Consider the following 26390-nt stretch of genomic DNA (forward strand, 5'->3'; position numbering starts at 1 on the left):
CTCCAAGCTTCCTTTTTTTTCTTGTCATGTGACATGCTTGTCCCAAACTTCCCCTTCTGTCATGACTGGAAGCTTCCTGAGGTCCTTACTAGAAGTAGATGCTAGTGCATGTTTCTTGTACAGTCTGCAGAATTATGAGCCAAATAAATTTCTTTTCTTTATAAATTACCCCAGACTCAGGTATTCCTTTACAGTAACACCAAACACACTAAGACAATGTATACAGAACAAAAACAAAGACAACAGAAAAAGCTGACAGTAGAGAACCACTACAGAGACTGAGCAAATAAAATACTTTTGTGATCCAGAAATTTTACAAGGGGGGCCTTAATTGCATGATATTAAATAATGTAATAGATCATGCACTTGATCGTAATTATAAAGAAAGCATTTTTTTTTGTAAAACAGACTATCTTTCTTAGTCAATGCCAATGACAAATTTCTAGACATATTTCTTTCCAAATTTTCCCTTGACATACGATATTTTTTACTTTCAATAATATCATACAGTTTGCGGGTGTAGGGACTATATTTCCATTTTCAGGTAAGAGGTGAAAGAATGGACATTATAAAGATATTGAGTCAGAAGAAAAATAATTCATGCTTATAGGTGATTACAAAAAACAAAAACAAAAAAACAAATGAAAATCCATCAGTGAAGGTCTTATTTTGGAGCTGAACAGATAAGGCAACTCTCAAGTTGAACTTTTCATCTGTCCTACCACTTTTTCAGCTTTGTGCAATCATATATATATATATATATATATATATATATATATATATATATATTTTAAACAGAGTCTCCTGTCACCCAAGCTGAAGTACAGTAGTGCAGTCCTGGTTCAGTGCAACCTTTGCCTATTGGATTCAAGTGATTTTCCTGCCTCAGCCTCCAGAGTAGCTGGGTTACAGGCACCCATCACCATGCCCAGCTAACTTTTGTATTTTTAGCAGAGATGGGGTTTCACCATGTTCACTATACTTCACCAGGCTGATCTCGAACTCCTGACCTCAGGTGATCCATCTGCCTCAGCCTCCCAAAGTGCAGGGATTACAGGCATGAGCCATCATGCCTGGCCTGTTTAATCACAATTTTTAGCTTGGCCAGAAACCTCTGCTAACAGCAGGAGATGAGTTAAACATCTGGCACGACTTTGCATGAGGACCATCTTGGATTGAGATCACTCTGTGAGATTACAGAGACCAGGAGACGGCAAATTACCACCTTGCTGAGTAGCTGCAATAGAGGCTGAATGCCTCCCCAAGTACAAAATATTTACTATGTAACCCTTGACAGAAAAAGTCTGCAAAGCCCTGAAATAGATTGACCTCTTCCTTTTAAAGATTGAAAAATTGAGCCTGAGTAAAGGGAAGTGTCTTGCTGCGACGTGATAATCCCAATTACTGGTTGGGATTCAATTCCTTCCATGCTGAAACATCTGAAACATGTGATTGTCCTCTTTGGAATACAATTAGGTGGATCCTGCAAAGGTTTCATTTAAATAAAATATATGGTGAAATGATGTTAAGCCTGATTTTTCTGGCCCAAATTAAATGTGCCAGAATGCAACTACAAAAACAAATCCATACCCTTTATATCTATGCATTCGAGAACCCCAAAGCCCCAGGTGAGATTTATCAAAAAATGATCAAAGATTCTTCACATTATGAAAGTTTCACAAAAAACTTTGTTCAACTCAATAAGAAGTCTGTATCTGACAAATACATAAACTTTAGTAAAATCTGAGCAAAGGCTTTGTTCAACCATGCTGGCAGGTAACCTGTTTTTAGACAGACACAAATCAACTCAATCCAATGGAATTATTAAAGGCCAAAAATTCTAAAAGAAACGAAGATGCTACTACTTGAGAAATATCAGATGTTAAAAGGACCTGCAGGATTATCTTGTGTAAGATGACCATTGCCTTTAACAGAGACGTGCTTTTGAAATCAAGTAAATATGTAGGTAGCATTCACAGCCACTTTAACTGGAGTGCTTTTTCATCCCCCCTCCCAAAAGCGAATTTGAGAAAATTAAATTTGGCTTTAATTCATTAAGCTACATTAGTCTCTCTGAAAACTTCTAATTTTACAATCAAGTACTCATTTGATTTTCAAGCAAGGTCAAGAGAACAAGGCAGCCTAGTGCTGACATTACAGGGATATGTCCCACACTGCTCAGCAGTTACATCAGTGTGGCGTGTTGCTATGGTGCCTGACTGTTAATTTCTGAAAGAAGGTGATTATAAAGCCGCCAGATGAACATCAATCGGATGACACCACTTCAGTACACAATACTGACGTGCATTTACTCTTGTTTGCAGCAAGTTAATTTTATGAATTACCACTTTTGTGATGCGAATATTCCTTTCTAACTTTAAAGCTACCAAGTCAACAAGCAAAAAATAAATCTACAAAATAAAAATAAGTTCAGCTTCAACAAACAGATGAGACTTTGATAATACTTGGGGGGAAAATGTGACTCTGTAGACCATTTCTTAAGGGCAACTGTTTTTCTTAGGACCTCCGAAGATATGCCACGTACATACTTACTTACTTGCAAATGAACACATGTTTATTTGACAAATACAGAACCACAAACAACTGAATTAAAATGCCTGGAAGGCAAAAGACACAGCAGCCTTACAGACAACTTCACTAATCACATTTGCATTTACCTTTTTTTGGCTTCTGTAAAGCAATCTTCAGTTATAGTCACCTCGAAAGGTCACGTCTTACCCTGAAAACAAAAGAGAACAACAAAATCTCAATGTCAAGAGAAGTAGCAACCACCTCTGCCAAGGACAGACAGGAGCGAAACAACAAAAGAACTCAATTCTATTTAATGGCAAATGACTTGCAGGGTTAATAAAAACAAGTCCCAAGAATCTCTACTTATCTGGACCATATGCCTTTGAGCTCTTCAAGCAACAAAATCAACTTGGAGGGAAAAAGTCGAGGTGAAACATTTCAAATTTTGTTACCAACTTTTTCTCATCTTGTTGTCCATCAATTTATTTTCATGTGGAATAATATGTGACTCACAGGCCTTTGTTTTTGGAAACCAGACTGCCACTTGAACGTGTCTGTGTTTGGTTAACATCCACAACATCTCTTATTTCATTAAAGCAGAGGCTTATTTTTTTCCCTTTCGGAAGAGAGTTAGTTCTTGTAGACAAGATGCTTTCTGCCACCTTGGACCTTTCAAGATGAATGAAAGCACCACAATTTTCAGTTTGGGGAGGGGCAGAGAGTTAATTGCTGGTGAAAGCTGTTCACAGAATGTTTTTCTCTTAGCATGTATCTACCTGATCTACTAAGTTAAATAAAAAGGGTTCATGTCACACAAAATAAACAATTGAAATCAAGCTTCCTAAAACACAAAGAAACCATGGAACGCATTTTACCCCACATCTACTCCTGCATCTGCATACTCCCATATGCAAAACAGTGTTTAGTCCTCTAAGAAACATTACAAGCTGCCTCTTTCTGCCCATGTAACTGGGATCAACATATGGCACAAGTGAAAAGAAAAACATTTGTTTATTAATTTAGATCAAGTTACTAAGATGGTAGAGGATACATTCCACATCCATTGACCAAATGCTCGTATAATTTTTAAGGTGGCAAAATCATATCATCACTGTACTAAAATGTTAATATCTTTTTGCTCACTCTTCAGAATAATATGTAATGAAGTGGTTTAATTTTATCGGAATATATCCCTGCTTATCCCTCTGCCGTCAGCCCTGAATGTGGAAAGGCAAACATCATTGGGAAGAGTAAAATCTTATTTCACTAGGGCTAAAAATTTGAAAGTGGCACTTTGGTGTGTACTATCTTTGAGGAATTGATCCGAGGCCAATTTATGACATTTCCACAAGCAAGTGTATGCAGATTCTTGCCATTAAGATTGGAAAAAGATGCAGGCTCTGAGTGAAATCATAATTTTCATGTTTACTGTTAAGAGGAAATTGGAGGTTTTCACCATAAATGTTCACCATTTGGGTGGGGGAAAACCCTAGGTCTGGGACTTAAAATTACTATTTTGCAGCCTGACCAAAAAACCTTTTTGTTTTTACACAAAACAATTCAAATTGAAAATGAAAATCCTGTGCTTTACTGCTGATGTATGTCCCCAAGATTGGTTTCTCCAGTGGTGAGAAGTCTATTTCAGGGCAAGCGATGATAAGAAATAAAAACAGAGCAAAGATGGTCAGGTCCTCAAGGTACAGCAAAGATCTGCAGCGCCCCACTCCACATAAATAAAAGCTCAGTAGATACACAGCACACATCAGAAATTACTACCTCTACCACTCGTCAAATCTTAAATGCAAAGCAAGTGAACTTTGGCAGATCCTACTCAATTCAAAGCAAGAAAGCCTTTTTCTCTCTCCTTCTTACTTGAGATGTTCTCCAATACATGCACTGTAAACTAATTTATATGTTTATCTATTGAGCTGTGTCTATTTTTGCACGTTTGGCAGTCAGACCTATATAGTATTAGACTTTGCAATGCAGATGAGATTTGCTATCATATAGGCCTGGCAAACAACTGGACCTCATTAAAATTTAATTTTTTTTAAAAACTGCTGAAAATGCCTCCTTTGAATAAAGTTATCTCCAGTGTGGCATTTGAACCTGCAGAACATTTTCAGGTAAACACTAGACCTGTTTTTCTACTCACCCGTCCACACAGTATAGTGTGGTGTAAGAGAACACAGAACAAAAGTAGAAGGTGGCTCAGCCTCAGATTTTACAAGTATCATTTTCTCCCTCTAGGAGTACTGGGCAAAGAATTAACAACAAAATTATACAACTTACCCTCCAACTTAAAAATACTATAACAATACGAAACTGGCTACATTTAATTTTCACTTACACATAAAAAAATTGGCAGTGGTATATAATCTCTATCTTTTTCCATTTTGAAGGTCCATAAAATTTTGGTGCACATGCACGTTTGAGCACTGATTCATTTATTGCTGCTGAATTTTGTTTTTGGAGAAGGTATACATTAACAAAGTAATCTAAAAGACATTTTTCTAGTTTTGCTGAGAAAAGATTAATAGTTCAACAGCTGTTTGCCATCATGCTAAATGAAATGAAATGTGTCAATATAATAGACAAGAAAATTAAGGGGTAGTACTGGGCCCAGAGTCCGAATCATTAGTAGCTTAGAAGAATTGGAAACCATCAACTAGTAGAAAAATACGTATTTCATTTTTTCCAAAGCATAAAACTTCCCTTTTCAAAACTATATTTGCTATTTTCTTCAATCACTTTTACTGATCGAATAGATGAACTATTTACCTGTATACTTACTGGCAGCAAAAGCACCAAAACTCAAATTAAACACTTATGCAAAGCTTTTACGTAAAAAAAAAAAAAAAAAAAAAAGATAAAAGAAATGCATTCCCCTCCAGCCCACTTATCTTCTTTTAAAAAATGCTGTCTCCATACGAATTGCGTTTTTTTTTTTTTCTTTTTCTCTTTCTTTTTTAAGTTTCCTACTGGTTTTAGGTTTTAAAAGTGAGCCAAGGATACGGTAAACAGAAATTACTTATTTTCGTTTATGTCATTCTCTGTAACAGTTAAGATCCCGTGAACACTAGAATTGTTCCGTGGCCTCCTCACCATTGATTGCAATAGTATCATTTACCCAAGCTACACAGTGACCACACCAAATTTCAGACATGACCTCTAGGGTTTGACATGTAATATACATTCCTCTTTTTCTACCTCCCTAACACCCCTCCTCCTTACTTAGGACTATTGTTCTAAAGAACCCTCAGATCATTATAGTGTTGCAATATCATACTTTCTACGGGTATATTTTGCCCTTAATCTGTGTGACATGTAATACATAGTGTCCACTATTACATCCTACTTGAAACCGAGTTGCAGGTAAGTGTGGAGGTGCAATCTCATTTCACAAAACTGAAAATGAACAATATTGGCTCTTTTTTGCCCATTGATAGCATTTCCCCCTTCCCTCTCTTGAAAGCTAAAATAAAATCTTATTTGCATTAAGATTTCTGCATTATATTTCATTTTATATAATTGTGCAAAAGCAACTCTGAAGGATGCCCAACATAGGCCATCTCAACCTTCAGCCCACCCAATACTGGCTGAGAACCTACTGTGTGCCAGTCTTACTAAAGATGCAAAGATGAGCAAAGCGAGCCAGCCCCTGGATGGTGATGAAGGGGGCAGTCCGGTAGGTCTATGGCTAGAGACTCTTTACTATAGGAAACCCAGGAAGGAGCACGGTTCAAACTTTCTATACCCCCAAATCCTCTAATCAAAGGGCCTGTACTTCATTTGCAAAAACTTGTCCAAATAGGCCAATTGCCAAGGGTCTTCTGCCTCTTAAAGTAGGAAATCTTATCTCGTGTGGGCTTTAATACCTTGTTTTTCAGTTAGTTCTTAGAAAACAGAAGGACATCAACATATATTTGACGATTGAAAAATATAATACAAGGGTCATGTTATTTTCTGTACTTAAGAAAATCTGGCTGGGTGTGGTGGCCTAACGTCTGCAATCCCAGCACTTTGGGAGGCTGAGGTGGGTTGATCACAAGGTCAGGAGTTCAAGACTCAGCCTGGCCAAGATGGTGAAACCCCGTCTCTACTAAAAATACAGAAATCAGTGGGGCGTGGTGGCAGGCGCCTGTAATCCCAGCTACTTGGGAGAGTGAGGCAAAGAAGTGTTTGAACCCGGGAGACGGAGGTTGCAATAAGCCGAGATTGTGCTGTTGCACTCCAGCCTGGACAACAGAGCGAAAACTCCACTGCAAAAAAAAAAAAAAAAAAAAAAAAAAAAGACAAGAAAATCTCCAAAATCAATCATAAAGTTTGTTCCATGCCCTTAGGACTTCAAATATTGAGTCAGGTTTCAAAAAAAAAAAATGGTGGGAAAGAGAGGGAACGAAGAAAGAAAAGAAAGAAGGAAAGAAAAAGGGAAAAAAGAGAAAAACAGGGGGAAAAAGAAAGTCAAAGAATAAAGGAGAGAAAAGGAAGGAAGAAACTGCTGTGCAGTCAGGGTCTCTGAGACCAGAGGCAAACCTGGACACTCTCCAGGCTGGTAGCTTCACAAACACTACCCTTCTTTTACTTGTCTCTATCAAAGAAATGCGCGACTTCGAATCCATCATTCTCCAAATCTCACTCCTACTCCTGCAAGTAACATCTTCCTTTCTTTCTCCTCATCCTCTAGGACCCTCATCAGATCATACTGCCTCACTTTGGAGTCCATTCTAGTAAGGCAAAAACCAAAAATATTATATACTAAGCCATGTGGTGTAGGCAACCCCAGTGGAAGCTTACCCGTGAAATTACTTTTGGCTGGCCCCTTCCCCCACCCAATAACTTCACATGGGCCCATCTCATTTGGAAAAATGACTCTCTCATACCTTGCAGAAAAGGAAAACCCTGGCTGTGGTCATGTGAAAATATTTTATAGGTATCCTTTAACAGCCTTTAAATGTTGAAACCTAAAAACAATATTTGCTGTTTTCCCTTTGAAGCTCTAACAAAGCCTTTGTTTTAGATTCACCTTTAGTGTGCAATAAGAGTTAATAATCAAATCCATCCCAACCCCCACAAATGTTAAACAAAAAGATAAAAGAAATGCAAATAGCTATTGTCATGGAAAGTTAAAGTACCTGTCTGTATTTTTAAGTGAAAACTATTATCTCTATCAATCAAAATTTAAGAATACAATAGCGCTAATCACAGAAGGTGCTCTGACGGAGTTACTTTCCCTCAAAAAAAAAGTATTTTTCCCCTTAAAAACGAAGTATAAAAGTCATATACTTACAATTAGATAGAGTATTTGTAATTTTGTTATTAAAAACCTTCAGCAGCCTCACTGTTAATAAATGCTTCTAAGTCTCTAGACTGATTTGTACCCAAGAAGGCACAAGTCCCTACATATTTTAATAAGGTTGATGAAATTTTATTTAAATTCTCACAGTTTCCAACCTGCGGGGGAACAGCACACTCTTCTGTTGAAAAGAGTTACTCAAACAGAGGCAACAGTTAACTGGTCATGAAAACTCCTTCTTTTAGAGGCTGGACATAATTCCCACACCCTGAAATATCTTCACACAGGACATATCTTCCTTGGATGGTTCACCCTTGTTAATTGTGGCAACTTATTTTTGAACTAACACTCTACCCCTCAAAAAGAAAGCAGAATACCCCATCCTACCCCAGAATGATCTGAGTGTACAGTACGTGAATTTCTCCGAGTCTTTTTTTAAAAATTCGCTTTAAAAAAAGACAGGATTAGCCCCTGAATATGGTGCTTTCTAAAGACAGTACAGGAACAAAAAATAGCAAGACCCCAGATAGTAAAACAAACAGCTCAAGATTAAAATTCCTAGAGCAAACAGTTAAGCCAGGATGCCATTATGCACACTGAGCCTGGATGATGTCTCCTCCACCGTGGGGCCAAGAGGCTGTCATTTTCCCCCCAGCAAGATCAGATTTCCTTCCCTCCCGACCGCCTCTCTGAGCATCATGGCCAACATCTCTAGTGTGCTATTAATATCAATGAAGAGACGATTCGATTTCCACAGAAGAAAACCCTTCCTATTCCGGCGCAGACCTTCGGGGAGGACCCTGGCCCGGGTATAGACAATACAGCGGCAGAGTTTCTGTTTTCTTACAGTTCAGTCTTACACACTGTTTGAAGGCTTTTAGCAAACAATGGCAGCATTATCTGCAGGATAGTTACAAAACAGGATTTGTTAGGACAAAGAATAATAAAGCTGCTCTCTCTCTCTCTCTCTCTTTTCTTTTTAATTCCCTCTAGTCCTCACGAGCCTTTCTCTGCTAGTCCAAAATTCAGCCACATTTCCTAAGAGGCACCTGTAGTTGTCTATTTCAACGCAGCCAGAAGCTGACAACGGCCCAGGAACCAGGACTGCTTTCAGGAGGCGCCCAGAAGGGCAGCAAAGTACCCTCTCAACATTAGTAAAATGAAACAAAAGTGTCAGCCTTGGCTTCGCACACACTTACCCGTTCATGGTGAGGAGGCAAAGCTTTGGGGCGGGAGAGGCAATTTTCACACAACGGAAGAAAGTTGAGAGTTTGTAAGGGAGAAACTACAGGCGCTTGGAAGCCTGCTGGCTCTCAGGGCTCCCGGGCTGGCGGCAGTGTGAGGAAGGACTGAAGGTATGTGGGCTAAACACAACAAAAGCCACTGCCTTACTCTAGATTAAATATGCAGGAAGAGGCCCCTTTGCATAAACACAAACACTCAGCAAATGAATAACTGGCTCAATCAGACGCCCGCTGTGCCTTCTACCTGTCCTAGCTCTGACAGGAGACACTGCCTGTTCCAGGGGACACCACTAAACAGGAGACAGTTAAATGTTATGTTGCTATACTAACAATTAAAATGAATTGCATTCATTAGTAATTAAGCACTCACTCATGGAAGGGGGCAGTGCTATTGTTGTACCTCCAGCTATTCCAAAAAGAACTTGTGGTATACCCATCCCTGGAGTTCTACTGTGGGTTCCACTGCAATCTCTAACATTCAATGAGAGTTTTAAACAATCAGGTTGTTTAGTCGCAATTTAAGGTCAGAGATATACATCTTGTTTCTCTGCTTTGTCACATTGTAAGTTGATTCTTGTGACTCTGTACCTACAGAAAGATCTGTTTTATATATGTACATAAAGTGTACATATAAAAATATATACACATATATACATATTTATGTGCATATATACTCACACATAATACATTCATGCATATCTAATTAAAGAGAATAAGCCAAAAAAAATGCTACTTAACTATACTCTCTAGTTCACTAATCATTTAAGAAAAATAATTCTAGTTTTCCAAAACTATATCCCAAATGCCTGCCTTTCAAATGTCACCAATCCATGACCACTCATTTAAAAACATTACCCCTATATTAGAAGGAATGCTTTTAACTGAGTGGCCTCAACCACTTATAATTTCAATTAAATAACATAATTACAGTCAACAATTTTCTCCATTTCGGCAGAAAATATGCTATACCTCAACATAATTTGTCCTTACAACCCAGGAATTTAAGCAAGAGAAAAAACATTATCAGTGCTAGGAATTCACCACTGCCTTTTCTTAGCTTATGGAATCAACTCACTCTGACCTCTTCTTCTCTGTTCCAGCCACATGTTGGTCTTAGTAACTTAATTATTTTTTAATAACTTTTGCAGTATTAAATGATTTCGATTGAAACATAAATAAGATTATGTTCGTCTACTACTTACTAATGCCATACAGTACTCTGGGGCCAAATCCAGCACGGCTGTGCTATAGGATGTGTCTATATTATTACTGTATTTGGACTAAAAAGGATAGGTCACAGATCCTTCACAGCCGTCCAGAATGCTGTGATTTATCCCAGCCAAGGGAAAAAGGGCAGCTTTCTATTTCAAAAGCAGTTTTAATTTATTAATACAAAACTGTTTTCTGGCCAAATCATGCTGCTGTAAAAGGCGAAGATCATCACTGAAAAGTTTTAAAATATTTTTAGAAACAAACGCTGAACTCATTTTAAACATACATTATGGCATAATGTGGAGAAAAGACAAGCAAAATTAAAAAGATACCCAAAGACCCAGAGAATAAAACACAGGTTCTCTAAGAGGGGTGCACACAGAAACTGAAAAGATGCTGATTTTGTTCACTCTTTTGCCTTGAAACGACCTTCCAAATAAGGTGTTAGATAACCCGCGTCCATAGACGACAGTGATCTAACCTTGCTGCAAATAAACCATAGAACAAAACTTAATCAGTATATCACTGTGAGAAAGCCTCTGTCCATCCCCATGGAGCTTCTAATGACTGTTTTGGCAGTTTTGAGGGTAGTTATGCTTCCCAGCTCATCTATATCTCATACTGGTTGAGTAAGCTAATGGAAGTGATGTTAGTGGAATCCAATATTAATGCCCTGTATCACGCAAACCTGGATGCAACTGAATATATTACACGATTATAGGTAGTATCTAATTCCATAGGTGTTAGATACTGTACTCTAAATTAATATTTTAATGAGGACAGTGAAATAAAGACGGCAATCCAGGTAAGGGATCCATGCATTGTGGCCTAGCTAAGCTCCTTGCTGAGAGAGCGCCGGATTCAGGAGCAAACGGCACAGACACAGGGATTCTGACAAAAATCCGTATGCAAGCTTTAGATGCTGAGTGACACATACTGATGCAAAGAGTCAAAGATGTCATCCTCACACAAGCCCCACTTGCCGTTAGCTTGAGAGAAAACGCAGGGGGAAAGATGGGGAGGGGGGCACAGTTGCAGTGAGACCTCCAGAAAATAAACAGGGTGTACAGTTTCAAAGGCTGCAGACACAGACATTTCATTGTTCAAGCCAATTATCAGCGGAAAATAATAACAACAGATGGATTCAGAGTCACTGACTTTTCATATGCACTTCATCTCGGCGGAACAGATGATGAAACGCGAGAGCTATCTCAAAAAGGCAAAACATCTTTCAGTAAGAGAACTCTACAGTCCAGATGGGGACCTTCTAAGGCTGCTGATTATCTTCTTATAATGTTGTAAGATAGACTTACTAAAACATTTCAAGAACTGATCAGATATGATGCATACAATGGCTTCATTATTGGAAGGAGTCGCCTCAGACTTGTGACTAAACCCGGCAGAGATTTCAATAAGGTTAGGACTGTAAGTTTCCTGTTTTCTCATCAGGGACTGCAGGTTCCAACTCAAACTGGAAATCTGTGCACAACAGGAGAATAAACCGTTGCCCAAGAATCCTACATATTTGCTCTTCTCTGATTTGAGCAAAGGAAAAAAAAAACAAACTGGAACTGTGAAAAGGACATTAGATTATTCTGAAGCATTCTACCACAATGTGTGTGTCAGGGAGGGGGACAGGCAGGGTGGGGAGGGGGACAGCTCCAAAGCAATTTTTTTTTTTTTTTTTTTTTTTTTTGAGACGGAGTTTCGCTCTTGTTACCCAGGCTGGAGTGCAATGGCGCGATCTCAGCTCACCGCAACCTCCGCCTCCTGGGTTCAGGCAATTCTCCCGCCTCAGCCTCCTGAGTAGCTGGGATTGCAGGCACGTGCCACCATGCCCGGCTAATTTTTTGTATTTTTAGTAGAGGCAGGGTTTCGTCATGTTGACCAGGATGGTCTCGATCTCTTGACCTCATGGTCCACCTGCCTTGGCCTCCCAAAGTGCTGGGATTACAGGTTGAGCCCCCACGCCTGGCTACACAATTCGTTATTAAAAGCATGTGGTGATAAAATATTACCCCTTACATGCATTAGAACATCTTAAATATCCCTTGCCACTGGTGACTGCAAAAGGGAATTTCCTTTTAGTAGGGAATAAATACAAATTTCAATGGTGGTGTAACAGCAATTTTCACAAATGTCAACCAAAACTCCCCAACCTACCCATACCCACTCTCATTCAACTTACCAAGTTAGGCTTGCTGATAACACACAAGAGGTTAACCACAACCTGAGGACTTGCTGTAAGTAATGGGAAAAGTTAAATCTCTAATCAGATAGGCCTCATCCCTACTGGAATAACAATGTATCTGTTCCATCTATCTGTCATCTCCATCCATCCATCCATCACCAATTGCACATTCATAATTTTGCAAAAATTCTTTCTCTGAATTGACATAAAATACGGTCAACATCACTGTGCTAAGAAAAAAGAAAAGCTGATTCTCCCAACTATTTACTAACATACTTAACATTTAAAAAATATTTTTATGAACACACTGTTGACTTCACGAGTTTATAATGTAAGTTAAAAAAAATTTTTTTTTCTGAGCAAGGCTTTTCTTTCAAAGTACTCTGACAAAAGTAAATTCATAGCAGAACACACAGGCACGAAGAAAATATCGCCAAGGGCAAAATTCTGCAACTGCTTTAAGAAGCAAACAAGAACACAAAAGATGTGTAATACAACCATCTGGCTCTCCTCATACTATAGCAATGCCTCGACCTTATCCCCGCCCCCTGAGCCAACCCACACCAATGCCACAAAACCAAATGGCTTCACTTATGTTTCCTGCACAGCAAATTTACAAAATGCAGTTAGAATGCAAAAGTTGATTTTGACACATAAACTAGCATCTTTTGAATTTTCCCCACTTCAATGATTTTGTTGTTGTTGTTATCTGTTCCGAGTGGGACTTCTTTGAAAAACCACCAAGAACCTCACCACGATAAAGATGTTCTCACGTGGGCATATCTGTTCAGCCTCAAGAGAAGTCTCCCTGAAAGTCTTCATCTCTACCATCTTGTGCTTTCTGTTATAACCACTCTTCAGATGTGGACATATTTTAAAAAAAAATCCTAAGTTTATTCCAATTAGAACTCTTTTGTTTGGGGGAGGGACACTAAATGGTGGGTTATTTCACCCCACTTATGATGTGACATAACTGCATTAATTTTTAATTACCATTCTCACCAGTCAGCATGTTCACTGGAATTTTTCCTTATTCAGCTCAGTCTACAAACATTTACTGAGCAACTACTGTGGTATTAGAAACACGCTGGCCAATGGACGATCAAAATCTATTATTTTCCCGTGTGCTAGCAGGACCTGCCTGGTCCATTAAACAAGCAACTCTACAGTTTATAAAAAAAAAAAAATCTTCCACAGGCCGGCAGGCTGAAGCATTTTATTTACTTATACACTTATTTTTGAAGGCAGATATAAAAGACCTTTGAAAGTTACAGCCTGTTTGTGGGATTCAATTGTTTCCAAAAGGTGGGAATGAATACTTTCCACGGAAATCTCTGTTTGGGTAAAACCAATAAAGCATCTTTAACACTTCTCACCAAGGGACAACAATGTAAAAAATAATAACTGAAGAAGTATTTTTTCACAGGCAAACTTGACTCGTTGCTTTTCTGCAGGGGCATGGTAGAGGCAGACAGTCTGTATCAGGCACGAGTTCTCAGGCAGAATTCAGATCGGCCAGGCGGAGGGCCACGTCTGGTTTACTTTTGTTTTCTTACTGATGCTGGCCTTCCCCTATTCCTGCGTCCCTCTCCATGTTTTGGGATGCAAAGGCTTTCACTGGTTTTCCAAGGGGCGAACTTCTGGTTCTCTTCTGGGCGTTTCTGCCCACAGAGTCCCCTGGTTTGGACAGCAGCGATCGTCTGTAGGACACACACAGCGAATCCAGCCACCGGATGAGGAATTCTGCTAATTGTTTAAGCCTGCACTAGTGTCTGGCCACCAGTTGGCAGACACAACTCGTGGCTGCCTACCAGGCCTAGGTTAACACAGCTGGAGCCAGATGACAGGCTCTCAAAGATATTCCTCCCATGGCCACATCTGGCCCTTGGCGGCTCCCACTGCAGCTGAACTCATTCTGTTTGGTTCTTCTGGGCAAGTCACATTCATTTCGGTTTGTGACAAAAATATCAGAACATATATTCCAAGAGGGCAGGGACTTTATCTGATTTGTACCCACCCCTGCTTTTTTTTTCCGAAACATGGTCTCACTCTGTTGCCCAAGGTGGAGTGCAGTGCAGTGAGATCATGACTCACCACAGCCTGGAACTACTGGACTCAGGAGATCCTCCCACCTCAGCCTCCTGAGTAGCTGTGTCTAGAGGCATGTGCTACCATGCCTAGCTAGTTTTTAAATTGTTCAGTAGGGACAAGGTCTCACTGTGTTGCCCAGGCTGGTGTCGAACTCCTGGGCTCAAGTGATCATCCTGCCTTGGCTTCCCAAAGTGCTGGGGTTACGGGCAGGAGCCACTGTGCCAGACTCTTGCTTGCTATATCCCAGTACAGAACAGTGGCACGCAGGGTAGACGCTCAGTAAATAAAGAAAGAGTGAATTACGCTAACCAGTGTGTGAGCTGAAGAAAAACATTCCTGTATCTTATTCCAGCTACGCTGTTCCTCCTGCTGTTGGTAAAACGGCTAGTACTCCGGCGTACACAGAGAAGCTCTCTAATGGCTCTAGAGCTAGATTTTATTATGGACACATTCACACTCAAGAATGAACCCATGTCCAGTGTTAGTATAGCTGGAAAGACCTCCAACAATCCTTCCCCCAAAATTACCCAGTCTCCCAGAATTACCCTCATCCTGACTTTCTTAGTTCTTAAACTAAGAAACTTGGCAGTCTGTGCCCACAGGGTCTGAGAGTGGTCTCAAAGTAGAAACTTACCTTTGGGCCACCAAAATGTCAAATGATGAGGCAATTCTTCCTGGCTCCTTTTCATCCCATTTTCTTTCCCATGCCTCTCTTCCTAAATTCCCTGACATCTGGAGATCCCAGCTCCCTTCTACACTCAACTTTGACCCAAGGCTAGGCTTCCCCAAAGCTCACCACCTCTCCAGCTTCCACTAGAAACACATTTAGAAAAGCCAACATAGGCAAATGTCTCTCCTTCCCTGCTTCTGCTACTTGAAATTACTTTAAAAATGAGAGAATAAGCTAGGCTCAGAGGCTCATACCTGAAATGCCAGCTATTCAGGAGGCTGAGGCAGGAGGATTGCTTGAGCCCAGGAATTGAAGGCTGCAGCGAGTTATTATGGTGCTACGGCACACTAGCCTGGCAACAAAGTGATAAACCATTTAAAAATAGAGGAATAGGCTAGGTACAGTGGCTCATGCCTGTAAATCCAGCACTTTGGGAGACCAAGGCGGGTGATCACACTTGAGGTCAGGAGTTCGAGGCCAGCATGGCCAACATGGTGAAACCCTATCTTTACCAAGAAATACAAAAAATTAGCTGGGCATGGTGGTGTGTGCCTGTAGTCCCAGCTACTCAGGAGGCTGAGGTAGAAGAATTGTTTGAACCTGGGAGGCGGAGGTTGCAGTGAACTGAGATTGTGCCACTGCACACTCCAGCGTGAGTGACAGAGTGAAAACCTGTCTCAAAAATATTAAAATAGGCTGGGTATGATGATTCACGCCTGTAATCCCAGCACTCTGGGAGGCTGAGGCTGGAGGATCACTTGAGGTCAGGAGTTTGAGACCAGCTTAGCCAACATGGAGAAACCCCATCTGTACTCAAAATACAAAATTAGCCAAGTGTGATGGCAGGTGCCTGTAATCCCAGCTATTTGGCAGGCTGAGGCAGAAGACTCGCTTGAACCGGGGAGGCAGAGGTTGCAGTGAGCCGAGATTGCGCAATTGAACTCCAGCCTGGGTGACAGAGTGAGACTCCATCTCAAAAACAAAAACAAAATTAACAAAATAAAAATGAAATAAAATAAAACGAGAAAATGTCTTTGTATGATTCCACAATCACAATGAAACTTTAAGATAATTCTTTAAAAAAGCAGTATAACAGACTGCAAATTATTGATACCTTCTTATTCAATGGCTGAAAACAGGCTATCGAGTAAAAACAAAAACAAACTAGTTTTGAAAGTTAGGAAAAGAATTTTTAAAAGGCAAGGCTGAGATTGTACAGAACGAGTATCTGTATTTCTTAACGTATCCTCAGGCTGCCTCACCTAAAACTAAGTATTACAGAATATAGTACTAGAGATTGTACAGAACGAGTATCTGTATTTCTTAACGTATCCTCAGGCTGCCTCACCTAAAACTAAGTATTACAGAATATAGTACTACACACTATACTTTAGACTAGAAGAGTTCAGCATTTATAAGGGTAGACTCAAGTGCCCAACTTCGAAACTCAGCTCTGGTGCTTACTGACCTTGTGAACTTAGGCAAGTTACTTAAGCTCTGTGCCCCTCAGTGTTCTTATCCATAAACTGTGCTCCATTACAGTGCATTATTTGCTTTTGGGGAATAAATGCACTGACATGAAGACGTTCTTAGAATAGTGCCTGGCACAAAGTGAATGCTAAAAGAAATAATGGCCGCTGTTATTATTACCAGGGATGATATGACTTAAATAAATCTAAAACTTCCTACATGTCATTTCTGCCATCTCTACAAATTGTTAAAAATACCTGACTGGCTGGGCGCGGTGACTCACACCTATAATCCCAGCACTTTGGGAGGCCAAGGCGGGCGGATCACGAGGTCAGGAGATCGAGACCATCCTGGCCAACACATTGAACTCCCATCTCTACTAAAAATACAAAAATTAGCTGGATGTGGTGGTGTGGACCTGTAATCCCAGCTACTCAGGAGGCTGAGGCAGGAGAATCACTTGAACCCAGGAGCCAGGGACTGCAGTAAGCTGAGATCACGCCACTGCACTCCAGCCTGGAGGCAGAGTGAGACTCCGTTTTTTAAAAAAAAAAAATCCTGGCTGTCTGCCATGCTACAGGCTTGGAAAAAAAGAAAAAAAGAGACAGAATATGTATCAGATTTTAAACTTCTTAAGAACATAGTACTAAAATAAAATCAAAGTACTTATTTTTCCCCCCCTCAATATTAGCTGGAGAATCGTAGATGTAAGATTGGGGTCTCACCTACCTCAGTGGAGGCAAGTCATTAGTTACAAAAAAACCTATAAGCTAAGTTTGCCCCTGGGGCTGCTTGTCCCACCAACTACCAAAAAAGACGTCGGGGAGAGATGTTCAAAGAAGGCAGGAGGAGAATCCAGCCTGGAACCCAAAGACCCTGAAACACATTTTCTTGTACTTTTCAAGTCTGTGCATATAGATTCTGTTACTGATTTAGGATCTTAAACAGTTTGTTTATTTTTTAAATGCCTTTCAGCTCACCTTTAATAACATGTTTCTTTGACTTGGCTGAACTATGCCTCAGAAGAATTACTAGTGGGAATAAGGCTGGGTAAAAGGTTCAGTGAACTAATCCACACCTGGTCCATGTAAAAAAAAAAAAAGAAGAAGAAGAAGAAAAAAAAAAGAAAGAAAGAAAAAGAAAAGAAAACGCTCATATTTTCCATATAGAAACAAGCCCCTTTATATGAACCAGCCTTTTACTTCATTGCCAAGGCGCTTTCTACACCGTACAGACCTTTCACGTCCTTCTTCACTTGGGTGGGGAAAGGCACAGAACCGCTTTCCAGCCACACCAGGGAGCTTCATCAGGGACAGAAATTAATACTCCTATTAATAATGATGGCAAGCACAAACCTGATTCAAAGTTGGAAGTGGCAGGTTCGTTTAACCAGAAATTCCCTGACCAAGTTTTGCCAGTAAAAAGAAACGAGGATGCCTGTCCCCTGAGAACAGACTTGGGATAAACTATGACGATTTCTTGACCAAAATTTAAGGCTTTTTTCTGCCTCAGTTGCGTGACCCACACTTTTAAGTGGAAGGAGTAAGACATGGATAGGAAAAATCTCGAGAGAGAGAACCGCAAACATTTTAGAGCTAAAAGGTGCCTTTGAGAGGGCAGGCCAGCTGCTCCCCCGCTGGGAGGGGACTCAGTGTGTGACCAAGGTCACATAGGTGGTGGGGACGAAAGCAGGAACTCAAGCCTGTGACTCCCAATTCATGGAGAAAAGCAATAGCTGGAGAATACGGCCCATGGGAACATGAGTCATGTTAACAGGAGTTAGGAGCGGGATCCTGTGAACAGGAAAGAGGCCAGAGAACGGAAGGAGAAGTCGTGAGTGTCCCACAGACTGTGCCAGCCTGTTGCATCTGAAGCTGGATGTGAACAAGCTTTACTTTCTCCTATGAAGTCCTTCACTTCCAGGCACCAGGCATCTTGTATTTGCCTTTCGGTTTTGTTCCTAAGAAAATTCTTTTAATTGACTCTGCTTTTTGTGTATGTTTTGTTTGTTTTGTTTTGTTTTTGAGATGGAGTCTCACTCTGTCACCGAGGTTGAAGTACGGTGGCACGATCTCGCTCACTGAAACCTCTGCCTCCTGGGTTCAAGCAATTCTCTGCCTCAGCCTCCTGAGAAGCTGGGATTACAGGCCCCTGCCACCACACCTGGCTAATTTTTTTGGTATTTTTAATAGAGACGGGGTTTCACCATCTTGGCCAGGCTGGTCTCAAACTCCTGACCTCATGAACCACCTGCCTCGGCCTCCCAAAGTGCTGGGATTACAGGCATGAGCCACCGTGCCTGGCCTTCAACTCTGGTTTGAAGTAAGTGGAAGAGGAGGCATTTCCACACTTTGGTTAAGAAGCAGCCAAGTGAAGTAGAGAGAACATTTCATTAGGAGGCAAGAGAGGGCAATTCTGCTCCTGGGTCCCACCGGTAATTCAGCTAGGATTTGGGAAGCTTCTTCCCTTCTCCAGACCCAGGCTCCTCACTGGTTTAAAAGGAAGGGTACTCAGGGATGGTGTTCAATTGCTACAGACTGGTCTCCTGAACAAGGTGTGAAAATGCTGAAATACTTATGGACTGGTTGGGAAACAGCCCTTGCCCCCAAGCCACCGGAACACACCCTTGATCAGCACCCTGGACTTCCCTGCCTCCTCCATGGCTTGATGAGGGTTCCCCAGAGCCTTGCTCCAGAGCTATAGCTAGCGGCCATCGGAATGACCATGGCTGTGAACTATCGTGACCACTACCCCCAGATGCTCTGATAGGTCCCTTTCCAAGGCTAGGATTCGAGGACCACCAGGGCAAGCTAATGCCCTAGAGGATTCCACTACCTGGGGCCCACACGGGGCCCAGCAAGAGACACAGGGGCTCAACAGTGAGACCACTAGAGACCTGCCTTCACTCCCAAATTAATTCCTTCACTTGGGGCACCTGGATGTGGGCCTGCACAAATGAGGCAGGTCAATGGAATCTTCTTGGGCGAATTTTATATATATATACATATATATATATATATATATATATATATATATATATATATATACACACACACACACATACATACATACATACATATACATATACTTTGAGACAGAGCTTTGCTCTGTTGCCCAGGCTGGAGTGCAGTGGTGCAATCTTGGCTCACTGTAACCTTCTCCTCCTGGGTTCAAGCGATTCTCCTGACTCAGCCTCCCGAGTAGCTGGGACTACAGGCACTCACCACCATGCCCAGCTAATTTTTGTATTTTTTAGTGGAGATGGGGTTTCATCATGTTGGCCAGGATGGTCTTGATCTCTTGACCTCATGATGCACCCACCTCAGCCTTCCAAAGTGCTGGCATTACAGGCGTGAGCCACCATGCCTGGCCAGGGCAAATTCTTAGGGCTAAATCTGCTTCCAAAAGCAGGAAAGAAATACACCATTGTGAAACAACTCTCAAAGTAAAATCCTCAGCTCAGAGGGAACCCACCGACATACGTAATCAAATTATATTTACCATGGAAATTCTAATAACTCCTACTTTCTACTCCACTTTTATTATCCTCTAGAAAAAGGAGTATTTTACTATCCTATGTTCCAAATTTCCACCAGAGAGCTGAAGCATTGTACATGCTGAAATACACAGGAAAGGAAAAAAATTCCCATTATTATTTCCTTCAACCCTCTGTACCTTCTATGCCACCATTACTCAAAAGTCACTCAAACATTTTGCTGGCTGACATGACGCCATGCTGTCACTTGATCAGGTGCGGAGTACCACATGGAATGAATAAATACTTATCCACAACCGCATATTAAATGGGAATTCGCACAGGCGGGCTCCAAAGACAAAGACGTTTCTATACAGAAATATTAACTAAGAATTTAAGTAAATGGCCCCACTGGAAAAAAAAAAAGTTCTGAAGTAGCAATATAAACTATATTTAATAGCAACAAAAAATATTTTCCTTTTGGGAAAGCAATTTGGACTTCTAAAAGTTACTGCCTTTCACGTGACTTAGTACAGTGTGCCTGAATTCTTTCATTTCCTAAAACACAGATGCTAGGCCCCGAAATTCTACTTTGTGAGAGTTAATTTTTTTTTTTATTAATCTTCCCCCAAATACGATACTCAAATAAGAAACTATTTTGGTACCTTTCCCTCCCCACACATAATTATTATTTTCTTAAGTGTCTGAGTATAACACGTCCCAAAGAACATATGCTCCCAAGGAAGGAAAAAAAAAAAAAAAAAAAAAAAGCGGGCTCTAGAACTAATACACAATGAAAAATAAATTTAAAGCAGCCTTCTGGTCTGACATAAGAATATAAAAATGATATGAGCAAGAACAGCTTAGTTTACATACTTTTCAGTCACAGCTGCTGCTCCAAAACCACAATACCTTTAAAATGACATTTTAAGGAAACAGATACGCCGTGGCTTTAGCCATAGTTAGATGTAGCTAACACTGAATTAAAGGGGCTTTTCTTTTTATACGCATACTTTATAAAACCCTGTACATGGGCACAATTAAGAAGAAGAATTCATTTTTAAATAATGCAGTGATACGCAGAATGAATTACAAATAGTTCTACCCAGCAAGGTTTTTTTCTCCCCACCTTCTTTTTGCTTTAAAATCACCAGACTCAGACACAAAAATAGAGTTTCAGGGACAGAAGGAACAGGTCCTTTCTTCTTGGCTAATATTTAATTGGGTGCCAAAGATTTCTTGGAGAGGACCTCTGTACTTCCAGTGACGGGCACGCAAGAGGCTCCTATCTCTGCAAGAGATGCAGGCTCTTCCCTGAATAAACGAAAATAACGTACAATTAAATCAGACTATTCAATTAATAAATTACTTTGGTGGACCTTGCAGGCCAAGTCCTATTTAATTACATAATTTTAAAAATATTTGCACATTGCAATCACTGAAATTGGCTTTGAGATTTCATAATACACACTTAACACTTGAGTTAGAGAACAAATTTATTTAATAAATGCAGGCCTAAGTGCTAGAAGGCTGTACCACTCTAACTGCAAAATCACTTAGCACATCCTCAGAAAAAGCAAATAAACTTTTTCACTGTTTAGACGTAGGCTGCTGTTGAATGTCAGGAGAAGCTGGCTGATTTTTTTATGTTTTCTCTGTCATGGGCTGCTTGTAAATCTGACCATTCTGAGAGGTGATTAGAATTGAGCTAATGGACAAAATGGTTCCAGTTAAAGATAACTTAAAGATAAACTAAGGTGGAAGATGTCAAGGTCCTGGTAGTAAAAACCTCTTCAGAGTAAAACAAAGAGAAGGCGTATTAACTCCCCATTTTTCACTTCTTGGAATACCAAAATACACCATAAATTAACATGGTTACTGAGAGTAAAGATGTGTTCCATTAGGAAAGCACACACACATTCAGGGGTGAGGAGGACATTCATAAACAGAATACAATTACAGGGCACCCCAAAGAGGGCAGAAACATTTCAAAGTGACTCCATTCCCTACAGTTGTACTGGAAGTCATGATTTTGCCATTAACCGAAGTTTTCTAGAAAACCACTTGACTGCTTTACTGCCACAACTTTTTTTTTTTTAATAGAAATCTTTGTCAAACGCACACATTTTAAAATAACCTCTGCACACTTTATACCCACAATGGCCTCGGAGCTCTTCGAGCCATGGGGGGTTGGCTCTCTTTACACCAAAAGCCCCCATATCACCACAGCAAGGGTTATGTTTGTTGTTGTTTGTGGGTCTTCTTAAAGATTTCTGTCAGACAGGGCCAGGCGCGGTGGCTCTCACCTGGAACCCCAGCACTTTGGGAGGCTGAGACGGGTGGGTCACAAGGTCGGGAGTTCGAGACCAGCCTGGCCAATATAGTGAAACCCCATCTCTGCCAAAAATAACAAAAATTAGCCAGCATGGTGGCGCACATCTGCAGTCCCAGCTACTTGGGAGGCTGAGGCAGAAGAATCACTTGAACCTGGGAGGTGGAGATTGCAGCGAGCTGAGATCATGCCACTGCACACTCCAGCCTGGGTGACAGAGCAAGACTTCGTCTAAACAAAAATAAAATATTCTGTCACATATACATGATCCAGTCTGCTGTGTGCATTTGTTTGCCTGCTTCTAGAAACTTCTATAAGTTCCTGAAGCCTCTAGGTTGCTTCCAACTACTAAGCTACTATGAATTCAGAATTCATAGCTCTGAAATTATTTTTAAATAAAACTGAAGTAAAAGATTCTGGGGTGGCTTTATAATCTCCGCTCTGTGATGAAAAAAAATTCTTTTCATGGCCTCATCGCCCCCTACTTTCTCCTCCCTTTCAGAAACTTCTGGAAAGAGCTGCTATACTTCCTGTCTCCACTTACTCATCTCCTAAACAGTCGGAATCCCACACCGTGCCACTGAAACCTCTGCTGCCAAAGCCATCCTCAAACAGTTCCCATCTCCAAGCAATCAGCCTGCGACGCTGGCTCTCCATCATCTACCACCTTCTTCAGCATCCTCTTCTCCACCGATCGGGTTCTTCTTCCTTCGGCCTTCTCTCAGTGAATGCCAGCATCGCCCGCCCAGCCAGCGAGCCCAAACGCTCTGTCGGCACCTAGGACTCCTCCGACACATCCAGCAACGTCCACTCCATTCTCATTCCTTCGCCCTGACCGACACTCGCCGGCCCACACCAGGGTGCCTCTCACGACTCCTGCCGTTCCCTCGTGATGGCTCTTTCCTGCCTTTGGTTTTGCTCCCCTCAAATCTACCTATGGGGAAGACAAACTCATCTTGCAAACTGTGAATGTGCAACGTTCCATCAGTTCCCAGACAGCTTCCCCAGTCACATCTGAAAATTTCTGACATCAGGATGCATTTCAACATTCATGTGGAAGCTTCACGTTACACGCTTCTCTATGCACATCCCATCCCAGCTGAACAATTTCTTAGCTTTCTAAGGCCCGGAGGGTCAAGGGGAAGTGTCCAGAGGTATTCAAAAGGCTCTGCTGGATGTCACCTGCTGCTCGGTCCTCTCGTCACACATTTTCTGCAGCTCTGGGACCCCCATTCTACCATGGACGGACACTCACATACCTACGCTGCACGCTCTTGTCTCTAAGCCATTGAACAGATCTAGCATACCTGTGAATTTCTCTGCCCACTTTCACCTAGAGAAATTCCACACATCCCATGTAACTGAGGCACAAATACCACTTCCTCCAAGAAGCCCTCCCTAACCTCACTTTAGATCAATGTCCTTGTTATCTAGTACCTTTGTACACAGTACTTGTCTTAATCCAGGCATGAGTCCATTTTACTATAATGGTGTATTTTTTTTGGTTGTGGGGGGATAGTCTTGCTCTGCCGCCCAGGCTGGAGTGCAGTGGCATGATCTCAGCTCACTGCAACCTCTGCCTCCCAGGTTCAAACAATTCTCCTGCCTCAGCCTCCTGAGTAGCTGGGATTACAGGCGTGTGCCACCATGCCTGGGTATTTTTTGCTTTTTCTTTAGTAGAGACGGGGTTTCATCACGTTGGTCAGGCTAGTCTCGATCTCCTGACCTTGTGATCCACCTGCCTTGGCCTCCCAAAGTATTGGGATTACAGGAGTGAGTCACAGTGCCCAGCCTATAAATAGTCTATTTAATCAATAGTTTCTCTTGCTAAGCTGTATGCCCAGTCCATAAAAGGCACTTAACAAATCTTGAATGAAAAAAGTAAAAGTTGATGAATTTCAGTAAACAATGTTAATGGCCACAATTTTTCCTGCTTTGCTTCCTTCATAAAATCAGCTCTTTGTTCCTCTCCTGACTACAATGGTTCAGCAACACGTGGTCAAGCATATCGAGTCTCAGTAGTACTTGTTCATACCTCTGAAGATGTAAGAAATGTATCACAGCTGATATTTATGTGAATGACTGAGATATAATTTAAACAAAAACCCTTCCATTCCCTTGAAGTAAAATCATCTTATTGTTCATAATACAGTGCAAAGGAAATAGAATGAGCAAGGAAGCTATAAGAATTTAATCAAGTTGACTTCTTATAAATAAGAATTGCGATTCACTATGCACCCCTCATTACCCTTCCCCTCCTAACAGTGTCCTAATCTAGACTGCACCCAAAAAAAAAAAATAGCTTTCAGATTATGAGACGATTTTGCATTAAGGTCTTATGACCCTTAGTGTCACTGGCTTTCCTGGGCTGTGGTCTGTTTAACTTCAGCTTTAATAATATTACGCTTCCCACTTCAGCAAAATCAAACTGTACAGTCAGCCTTCAAAATTGTGTGGAAGAAAGGGTTGTCATGGGTCGAACCAGTGACCTCTAACCTTGGCCGATGTGGTAATGGTGTTAAGACAAGAAACCTGGTACCAGCCAGCGAGAGTCCCAGAATCAAGAACTGGTGTCATTTAAGTGACCCTGGGATAAAGGCCAACCTCTGGAGATGTGAGATGACCAGATGGGCTATATACAACACATAAGACCATAGAAGATTTTCTCTGGGGTTCAGGTTTTTGGAGACCCAGAACTAAAAATATCAGAAGAAATTTGGTGCTCACAATGTAATGAAAGTAACTGGCAGGCATAATTCAATCGTATTTGTTGTGATTATAACTTGGATGAGTCACTTCACTTTGCTGATCTGCCCTTTCTTTATCTGGAAAATGGGGCAATGAGATCTGTGTGACAGTCAGAGGTGAGAATGTGTGTGACGCACATAAGCAGGATTTTTTTTTTTTTTTTTTTTTTTTTTTTTTTAGGCGGAGTCTCGCTCTTGTTACCCAGGCTGGAGTGCAATGGCGCGATCTCGATTCACCGCAACCTCCGCCTCTCAGGTTCAGGGAATTCTCCTGCCTCACCCTCCCGAGTAGCTGGGATTACAGGCACGCTCCACCATGCCCAGCTAACTTTTTGTATTTTTAGTAGAGACGGGGGTTTCACCACGTTGACCAGGATGGTCTCGATCTGTTGACCTCGTGATCCACCCGCCTCGGCCTCCCAAAGTGCTGGGATTACAAGCGTGAGCCACCGTGCCCGGCCCATAAGCAGGATTTTTATTTGTATATGTGTACAGAGCTGTATAAACTAGAAAAAACAACAATTTTTGATATAACTTCTACAGCATTCATCCAGTCATTTAGCAGACTTTAGCGAACACCATTCGTACCGTATGCAATAAAACTATGACTAAAACTAGGCCCTTGCCCTCAAGGAGCTCATAGTCAAGATCTAGGCTATGAAAAAGAGTAGTCATTAGCCATATGAGGGTTTTAAGTTTAAATAAATTAAAACAGAATCCAACTAAAAATTCAGTTCCTCAGATGCACCAGTCACATTTCCAGTGCCAAAAGCCACATGTGGGCTGGGTGCAATGGCTTATGCCTGTAATCCCAGAACTCTGGGAGGCTGAGGTGAGCGGATCACGAGGTCAGGAGTTTGAGACCAGCCTCGCCAACATGGTGAAATCCTGTCTCTACTAAAAATACAAAAATTAGCTTGGCATGGTGGCAGGCACCTGTAATCCCAGCTACTCAGGAGGCTGAGCAGGAGAACTTCATAAACCTGGGAGGTGGAGGATATAGTGAGCCGAGACTGCACCACTGCACTCTAGCCTGGTTGACAGAGCAAAACTCCATCTCAAAAAAAAAAAAAAAAAAAAAAAAGCCAAGCCACATGTGGCTAGCAGCTATCATTGGATAACGAAGGTAT

The 26390-nt window shown here is 41.2% G+C and overlaps 1 protein-coding gene across 3 annotated transcripts in view; it reads right to left on the reverse strand.

Annotated features, from left to right (window-relative positions):
* FOXP1 (forkhead box P1) overlaps nucleotides 1-26390 on the reverse strand; it is a 432878-nt gene that overhangs the window by 350030 nt on the left and 56458 nt on the right. For 2 of the 3 annotated variants that reach the window (XM_074404548.1, XM_010350106.3), the window contains exon 3: nucleotides 2679-2740. The gene's annotated coding sequence lies outside the window, so the exon portion shown is untranslated. Of the gene's footprint in view, nucleotides 1-2678; nucleotides 2741-9027; nucleotides 9694-26390 lie in introns of those variants that run through there. The other variant, XM_074404545.1, reaches the window with a different exon arrangement.

Source organism: Saimiri boliviensis, chromosome 8, assembly GCF_048565385.1.
Source record: "Saimiri boliviensis isolate mSaiBol1 chromosome 8, mSaiBol1.pri, whole genome shotgun sequence".
Classification (NCBI taxonomy): Eukaryota; Metazoa; Chordata; class Mammalia; order Primates; family Cebidae; genus Saimiri; species Saimiri boliviensis.